Source organism: Bubalus bubalis, chromosome 1 (assembly GCF_019923935.1).
Source record: "Bubalus bubalis isolate 160015118507 breed Murrah chromosome 1, NDDB_SH_1, whole genome shotgun sequence".
Lineage (NCBI taxonomy): Eukaryota > Metazoa > Chordata > Mammalia > Artiodactyla > Bovidae > Bubalus > Bubalus bubalis.
Window position 1 is genome coordinate 54,016,857 of NC_059157.1, and position 8,323 is coordinate 54,025,179.

At 38.9% G+C, this 8,323-nt stretch overlaps 1 non-coding gene across 1 annotated transcript; it reads left to right on the plus strand.

The window, feature by feature from the left end:
* The first annotated feature begins 204 nt into the window (after window positions 1-204).
* On the plus strand, window positions 205-276 carry TRNAG-GCC. The gene has a single exon. It is a non-coding gene; the product is annotated as a tRNA-Gly (tRNA).
* The last annotated feature ends 8,047 nt before the right edge of the window (window positions 277-8,323 follow it).

The following is an 8,323-nucleotide window of genomic DNA, read 5'->3' on the forward strand; positions in this document are numbered from 1 at the left end:
TACTCAAGAGTGATAGCAGAGTTTGTGTAGCAGAGTTTTATTAAAGTATTAAAGGGGACAGAGAAAGCTTCTGACACAGACATCAGAAGGGGGCTGGAGAGTGCCCCCACTCACCAGTCTTATCAAGGCCTTATACACTATTGCCAGACCCACTAGCACAACACGCATCTTAAATTAACAAGATTAGAACTAACTATTAGGGCTTCCCTGGTGGCTCAGAGGTTAAAGCATCTGCCTGCCATGCAGGAGACCCGGGTTCGATCCCTGGGTCGGGAAGATCCCCTGGAGAAGGAAATGGCAACCCACTCCAGTATTCTTGCCTGAAGATCCCATGGATGGAAGAACCTGCTGGGTTACAGTCCATGGGGTCGCAAAGAGTCCGACAGGACTGAGCAACTTCACTCACTCAGAACTAACAGTAGAAAGGTCTACTGGACCCACTCCTACAACAAACTTCTTAAGATAACAAGATTAGTTAGAAGGTTCTTGATAAGGAAAAACGTGTCCTCAAGCAAGATATATTGTTATATTGACTACGACAAAGCAATGTAGGGAAAAAAAAAGTTTGTCATTTTATCCTTAAGAGCCCCAGACCCCTTTCTCTTCTTTGAGGACCCTGAACTTCTTAGCAACCTACCTAGGAACTGACTCTCAGATGGATACTTCAGGTCTGAGCTCTGAACAAACACATGTAATGATTATATCTTAGTGATGATGTTCTGATTAAAGAAGGAGAGAAAGGAAGAAAGAAAAAGTGCCCATGTCAGTACAGATCTCCTGCAACAAGAACAGACTAAAACGCACAAAAGATAGTCCAGACCAGTCAGACATGTAGACTATTCAACACCAAAACTTCCCTGGTGGATCAGACAATAAAGAGTCTGCCTGCAATGCAGGAGACCTGGGTTCAATCCCTGGGTTGAGAAGATCCCCTGGAGAGGAAAATAGCAACCCAGCTCAGTATTCTTGCCTGGGAAATCCCATGAATAGCGGATCCTGGAAGGCTACAAGTCCATGGTGTCGCAGAGAGTCAGATACAACTTAGTGATTAAACAACAAATGACATAATAAGAAACTATAGTCCTATAAGATAAACGCATTGAGCCTTTATGTGTGTATATGTGTCTATGTATATGTGTGTTTATGTATAGTGCATGTACCTGTATATATTTGATCCATCTTAGAGATCTATCTTTGTTTTTTGACAGAGGATTCTTGTGTGTGTGTGTGTGTGTGTGTGTGTGTGTATACATTTGGTTGCTCAGTTGTGTCCAACTCTTTGTGACCTCATAGACTGTAGCCCGCCATGCTCCTCTGCCCACGGGGATTCTCCAGGCAAGAATACTGGAGTGGGTTGCCATGCCTTCCTCCAGGGAATCTTCCCAACTCAGGGATTAAACATAGGTCTCTCGCATTGAAGGTGGATTCTTTACCATCTGAGTCACCAGGGAAGCCCATGAATACTGGAGTGGGTAGCCTATCCTTTTGCCAGGGGATCTTCCTGACCCAGGAACTGAACTGGTGTCTCCTGCATTGCAGGTTGATTCTTTACCAGCTGAGCTACCAGGGAAACCATATTCATAAATTCCCATATTAAGAAACACTTTGCCCCTGTATAATATATAAAGGCACACAGAAACAAAAACAAGCCTTACTAAATTGCTATGTTTCAACTTTTGATGTCTCTAAGGCCTAAAATCAGGTCAGCATATTCTCTTTTGGCAGAATTTCATTCTGAGGCTTAATTCTGTCTTGTAGTATTCATTTTATTCATGAACCCTTGGACCACCGGCATTCATTTGTCATATCCTAGCAAGAAGGCCATTTCCATGAGAAGGCATTGGACTTAACTGGGGCTCAGAGAATTTGTTCTAAACTTTAATTCCAATACATTTAGCAAAAGACATAATTAATAGTGATATTCACAGTAAGAGTATAGAATCTCTTAAGTAAATTTGTCTTCATGAGACATATAGTACAGAGATGAAAACTGTGCTGGGGAAATTTAATATAGCTTCCAGATGGAGACAATATATTCAAATCCAATGTTCAATGAATTCTCATTCTGGCTATGTGTTATCTCTAGTTCAGTTCAGTTGAGTTGCTCAGTCATGTCTGACTCTGTGACCCCATGAAATGCAGCACACCGGGCCTCCCTGTCCATCACCAACTCCCGGAGTCCAGCCAAACCCATGTCTATTGAGTCAGTGATGCCATCCAACCATCTCATCATCTGTTGTCCCCTTCTCCTCCTGCCCTCAATCTTTCCCAGCATCAGGGTCTTTTCCAATGAGTCAGCTCTTCTCATCAGGTGGCCAAAGTACTGGAGTTTCAGCTTCAACATCAGTCCTTCCAATGAACACCCAGGACTGATCTCCTTTAGGATGGTCTCCTTGCAGTCCTTGGATCTCCTTGCAGTCCAAGGGACTCTCAAGAGTCTTCTCCAACACCACAGTTCAAAAGCATCAATTCTTCTGTGCTCAGTTTTCTTTATAGTCCAACTCTCACATCCATACATGACCACTGGAAATACCATAGCCTTACCCCCAGATAGTAAATATGTTTGCATCCCTCATAGTTATCTCTGATAATTAACAAATCTGCTTACTTTTGATTGAAATATGCATAAACTACATTTTAAAATATTCTATTCTTATACATTGATGCTTAAGAGCTTGAAATATTAATGCATCTTACATGTGCATTTTATTCAATAATTGGGGTGAATTGATTATTTCTGTTTATTGATGAATTAATTTAATCCCTTCTCATTCTAAAGAAGAAATTAAAGCAGTTGTCATGTACATTTTCCATTACATCTCATTGTTTCCAGCTAGGATTGATAGAAGTCACAGATGAATCAGTATTCACTGTGTGTATTGTACTAATTTAGAATCTTACTCATTAGTTATCCTGCTATTCATCTCCACCTTCAATTTTAAAGAAATCTTAGAGGCAAAAATTACTGTTGAACAGCTCATGTATTTCAGCAAGTATAAAAGAAACAATATTTAATTTAGGCGTTCATTCCATTTCAGCTGTAAAAATAACAAAACAAACGAACAGAAAGCTTAAAGTACCATAAAGAATCCTATTATACTAGCAACTTTATATTTCATGAATGTCATCATGAAATAAAAGAAAGGAAAATAAAATTAAGTAAACTAATTCATATATCATCTTACAGGCTAATCATTAATTTATCAGTGTTAAGAAACTTGGAGAGGTTTCCTATGTATACCAGCTTATTTCTTTTTTCTATCTCCCTCTATTTATGAATATTTCATTCATATCTCTTCTTTACATTATTAATGTTTTTCATTGTTTGTTAACTTTACCATTCTAAAGAATAATTTTGAAAGTCTTCTAATTGACAATTTTCATACTTGTTTACTGCAAGCTGTATAAATCTACAAATATCTTCCGGTAGTCATGAACTAACTTGGATTCTTACAGCTATCATACTTTTTTTTTTTTTTTTTAGAGACAGCAAAATATTGTGAATAATTATTTGGCCCATCTGACGCCATATTTTCATCTACTTAGTAATCCGCCACACATCACCTAGCAATCTAATTTTTGGATCAGGGAATAATAACTGGTGAGACCTTGGAACATACTTTCTAGGGAGAAGTTAAATGAGTTTCACATGTAAGAAGAGAAAGCAAAGGAAACTAGGGTACCATAAGAATGTACTGCAGAATAAAAACACCTTAAGAGACACCAAAGAAGATATATAGATGGCAGGTAAAAATACAAAATATATGTTTTGGGTGGCCAAAAAGTTGCTTTGATTTTTAAGTAAAAATAAAAGACATAATTTTATTTTCATCAAGAATTTTATTGAACAATATATTCAGTTTCGTTCCACTACCTTCTGCCATTTTTCAAGCAACTTCAAAATTCCATCTTTCCCAAACTTTGTATATTTTTTAATCAAAGAATAATTTTCAAAGCTTGATTTGGATATTTGGAGTACGTCAGTTTTCTCCTGTGTAGTATAATGTTATTGTCCTCAATTAATGTTTTGATTTGACAACTATCAACTTCAGCTGGTCTACTAAACTGTGGAGCACCATTCAGTAAGAAACTTTGCAAATGACTTCGATCAGTCAGTACCTTTTCCATAATTTGCACAAATCTTTTTTGCACTTCATTTGCATTTTCCCTTTCTTGCAATAATCTTTTTTTTTTTTTGCATTTCAGTTGCATGTTTACCTTTCTTGAAATAATAAAGCATAATGTCCCAAATGTTGCTTATTTCCTTCTATCTTCAATATTAAAATAGCTATGCAAAAATTTATCAATTTTGATTTTTTAACCATACACACTGATAAGACAGCTGACACAATATAATCTATCAAAATTGTTTTGAATGATGTTAAAGATAACTAAAAATCACTGCAGATGGTGACTGCAGCCATGAAATTATAAGATGCTTGCTCCTTGGAAGAAAAGTTATGACCAACCAACTCAGCATATCAAAAAGCAGAGACATTACTTTGCCAACAAAGGTCCATCTAGTCAAAGCTATGTTTTTTCCAGTAGTCGTGTATGGATGTGAGAGGTGGACTATAAAGAAAGCTGAACATAGAAGAATTGATGCTTTTGAACTGATGTGTTGGAGAAGACTCTTGAGAGTCCCTTGGACTGCAAGGAGATCCAACCAGTGAATCCTGAAGGAAATCAGTCCTGAATATTCATTGTAAGGACTGATGCTGAAATCGAAACTTTAATATTTTGGCCACCTGATAGGAAGAATGGACTCAGTGGAAAGGACCCTAATGCTGGAAAGATTGTAGTTGGGAGGAGAAGGGGATGACAGAGGATGAGATGGTTGGATGGCATCACGGACTCAATGGACATGAGCCTGAGTAAACTCCAGGAGTTGGTTTTGGACAGGGAGGCCTGGTGTGCTGCAGTCCATGGGGTTGCAAAGAGTTGGACACGACTGAGCAACTGAACTGAACTGAAGATAACTAAGCACTACTAGAGCCAACTTATGGGGGAAAAATTAATAATAAGCAAACCTTTTGGCCAACCCAATATATTGTCATTGCTGTTGCTGTTTAGTTCCTAAGTCATGTCTGACTCTTTTGCAACACCATGGACTATGGCCCACCAGACTCTTCTGTCCATGAGATTTCCCAGCAAGAATACTGGAATGGGTTGCTACTTCCTTTTCCAGAGAATCTTTTCTGACCAGTGACTGAACCTGCATCTCTGCATTAGTAGGTGAACTCTTTACCACTGAGCCACTGGGGAAGCCAACCCAATATATAATATATATTAAATAAAAAAGCACTAGGACTTAATAAAATATATTCATTCATATTGATTTCAACTTATAAATAACTTGGTCATGCTAAATCAATTAGATAAGTTAAAGAACTCCATCTTCTATTGTTCAGTGACTTTAAATGTCCATATAATTCATCAATATATTCTTTATGTCAATACTACTAACTTGATACCTATTATTTAATTATGGATCTTGGGAGAGATGTAGTTATGCTTTCATATTCACTGATCATATTTCAGTAGAGAACATTTAAGTCATGGGATGTTTCAATATAAAAATGCCCAATTTATTATGAAGAGCCATTACTCACTGAAGTGGCTTTGGCTGCAAAGGGATCTTTAATTAATTCCTTATTGCATCTGTGCAAAAGAAATGGCTGACATTAAAAAAAAATCGAACCTGTAACCTGTCATACTATCATTTCAGTTTCATTCCTGAGAAACTTGACTCCTGTTTAAAGTTTATTCATTACACTTAAATTCTCTGAGTTAACATTGTGTCTGTTACACATGTCCACCTAATATTTTAGCAAGAATTTATGGAAATTTGTTACACTATAAGTCAAAGCATGGGGAATAAAAGGCAATAGAGTTGATGAAATTGATAAAGCACGTGAAAGAGCTCCAAATGCAAATTGTGCCAAATCACAGATTTGCCTAAACTTAACATTCTTTAAAATAATGTGTCAGGCAATAAACAATTCAGAGACAGGAAGAGATGGAGCCTGGCTTGGTCAGGATTCAACCAAAGAAGCAGAACTAATAGAAGAAACAGAACGTGTGTCTGTGTGTGAGACAGGGAGAGGGAAGAGGGGGGAGAGAGAGGGAAAGAGAGAAAGACAGGAAGTTTTTACAATCGATCACTTGAGTGATTGTAGGGGCTGGCAAAGTAAGTCTAAACGTCAAAAATCTCTAGGGCAGACTATCAAGAAAGGCAGACTAGGATGATGAGGCACAGTCTGCAGCTACCACCCAGAGATTATTTTTCCTCAAGGAAACCTCAGCTCAGCTCTTTGTGTGTGTGTGTATGTAAATAAAATTATATGTATAATTGTATGTATTTGTTTATTTAGGCTCTGCTGGGTCTTCTTTGCTGCATGGGCTTTTCTCTCATTGTGGAGAGTGGGAGCTGGTCTCTAGTCGTGGCGCACAGGATTCTCATTGCAGTGGCTTCTTTTTTGGGGAGCACAAACTCTAGGGCACCCAGGTCAGTAGTTGGAGGTCTCGGGCTCTACAGCACAGGCTCAGCAGTGTGGCACACGGGCTTGGTTGCCCTATGGCATGTGGGATCTTCCCAGATCAAACCTGTGTCTGCTCCACTGGCAGGCAGATTCTTTACTGCTGAGCCACCATGAAGCCCCTCAGCTGTGCTTTTAAGGTCTTTCAAGTGACTGAAACGACCTATGCAGGTTTTCTTGGGTAATCTCTCTTACTTAAACGGTGCTAGTAGTCAAGAACCTGCCTGCCAGTGCAGGAGACGTAAGAGACACGGGTTCCATCTCTGAGTCAGGAGGAGGGCATGGCAACCCATTCTACTATTCTTAGGGACTCCCTGGTGGATCCAATTGTAAAGAATCTGCCTGGGTTCGATCCCTGGGTCAGGAAGATTCCTTGGAGAAGAGAATGGCAAGCCACTCTAGTATTCTTGCCTAGAGAATTCCATGGACAGAGGAGCCTGGTGTGCTACAGTCTGTGGGGTCACAAACAGTTGGACATGACTGAGTGATTAATGCTTTCACTAAAAATCAACTATTTATGGATTTGAATTATATCTATGAGTTACCTTCATAAAACTACCTGTGTTCGTATTTGAATAATTGGGAACTGCAGTCTAACCACCCGGACACATAGGAAAGACCAACCTGTCCTGTTGAAGAGTCCAGGTCCCACACAGAATGGGATCCACTGATCAAGAAGGTAGAACCTGGTCACTTTGTGTTTTCATTCCTGTGAACAGACAGACATATGGAAGAGTTTGTCTCATTGGGAGATAATATGGCAAGAGTGCCAAAAGGAGCTAGGGTTACTGCCACAAATAGGGGAAGGGAGGTTTGCATTTTGAACCCAAGATAGTCACTAGGCTATTGCTTAGTGTTTTCATTTCCAATGCTATTTGTAAGTGGACCATTGTAGCAACCCCAGTTCAACAAATGTGAACTGACTGAGGTCTAAACAGACAGTATTCAACTAACTCTTCAGTGTTGGGGCTTTAAGACAGACTGGTCTCTTCCTCGAGGGTTATGGGATGAATTTGACTTTCTGTGTGTGTATGATACTCAGGATGTTTTTAATTCAATGGAGCTTATTAAGGACATCTCTAGTGTTTACCATAAAGGCTCACCTTCGCTCTAACAGTAGCAATCAGTTTCATAGGGGTGTACCCGAAAGCATCTTGCTTTAGCCCTAGCAAAAATCTCTTAGTTTCTCTGCCTGCCTTCTTTGATGGGTTGAGGAGAAACTGGTCCAGGTGCTATACATTTATGGAGGTTAAGACCCTTTGGCTCTATCCTTGACCAGTGGGAGATGGAAGCCCATGGGTAAAAGTTTTTCTTTTCCTTCCCACAGGCACACAATGTTAAGGTGCCAGTGGATGAAGCCCCCGATGACTAAAGTGATGATCAACTTTTACCTCATTTCCTGTTTCACTTTCCTCATCTCCAGCTTCTGTTCTTCGGGGTCTCAACAGAAACCAGAGAAGCAGGAAATGAGATTAAACAATCTGTGTGCTACACTCTGTATGCTTTATTGTGGGAGAAAAAAAAAAAATATAAACTAAGGAAACATCTCTCTAGGAATAAGAGCAAAATATCCACAAATTTTATTCTAATGAAACATTTCTCCATTAATTTACTTGTAAGATCCCACCATTTGAACAACCACCATAATTCACAAGCAAGCTAACTAATGTTTATATATTGTAAATATCTTATTTTTAGGTAAAGAGGCAACTGTCTAGTTCCTAAAATAAGAATCTACAAAGATTAGAAGCTTTAGAAGAGTTTGTCAATATTATAGCATAGGA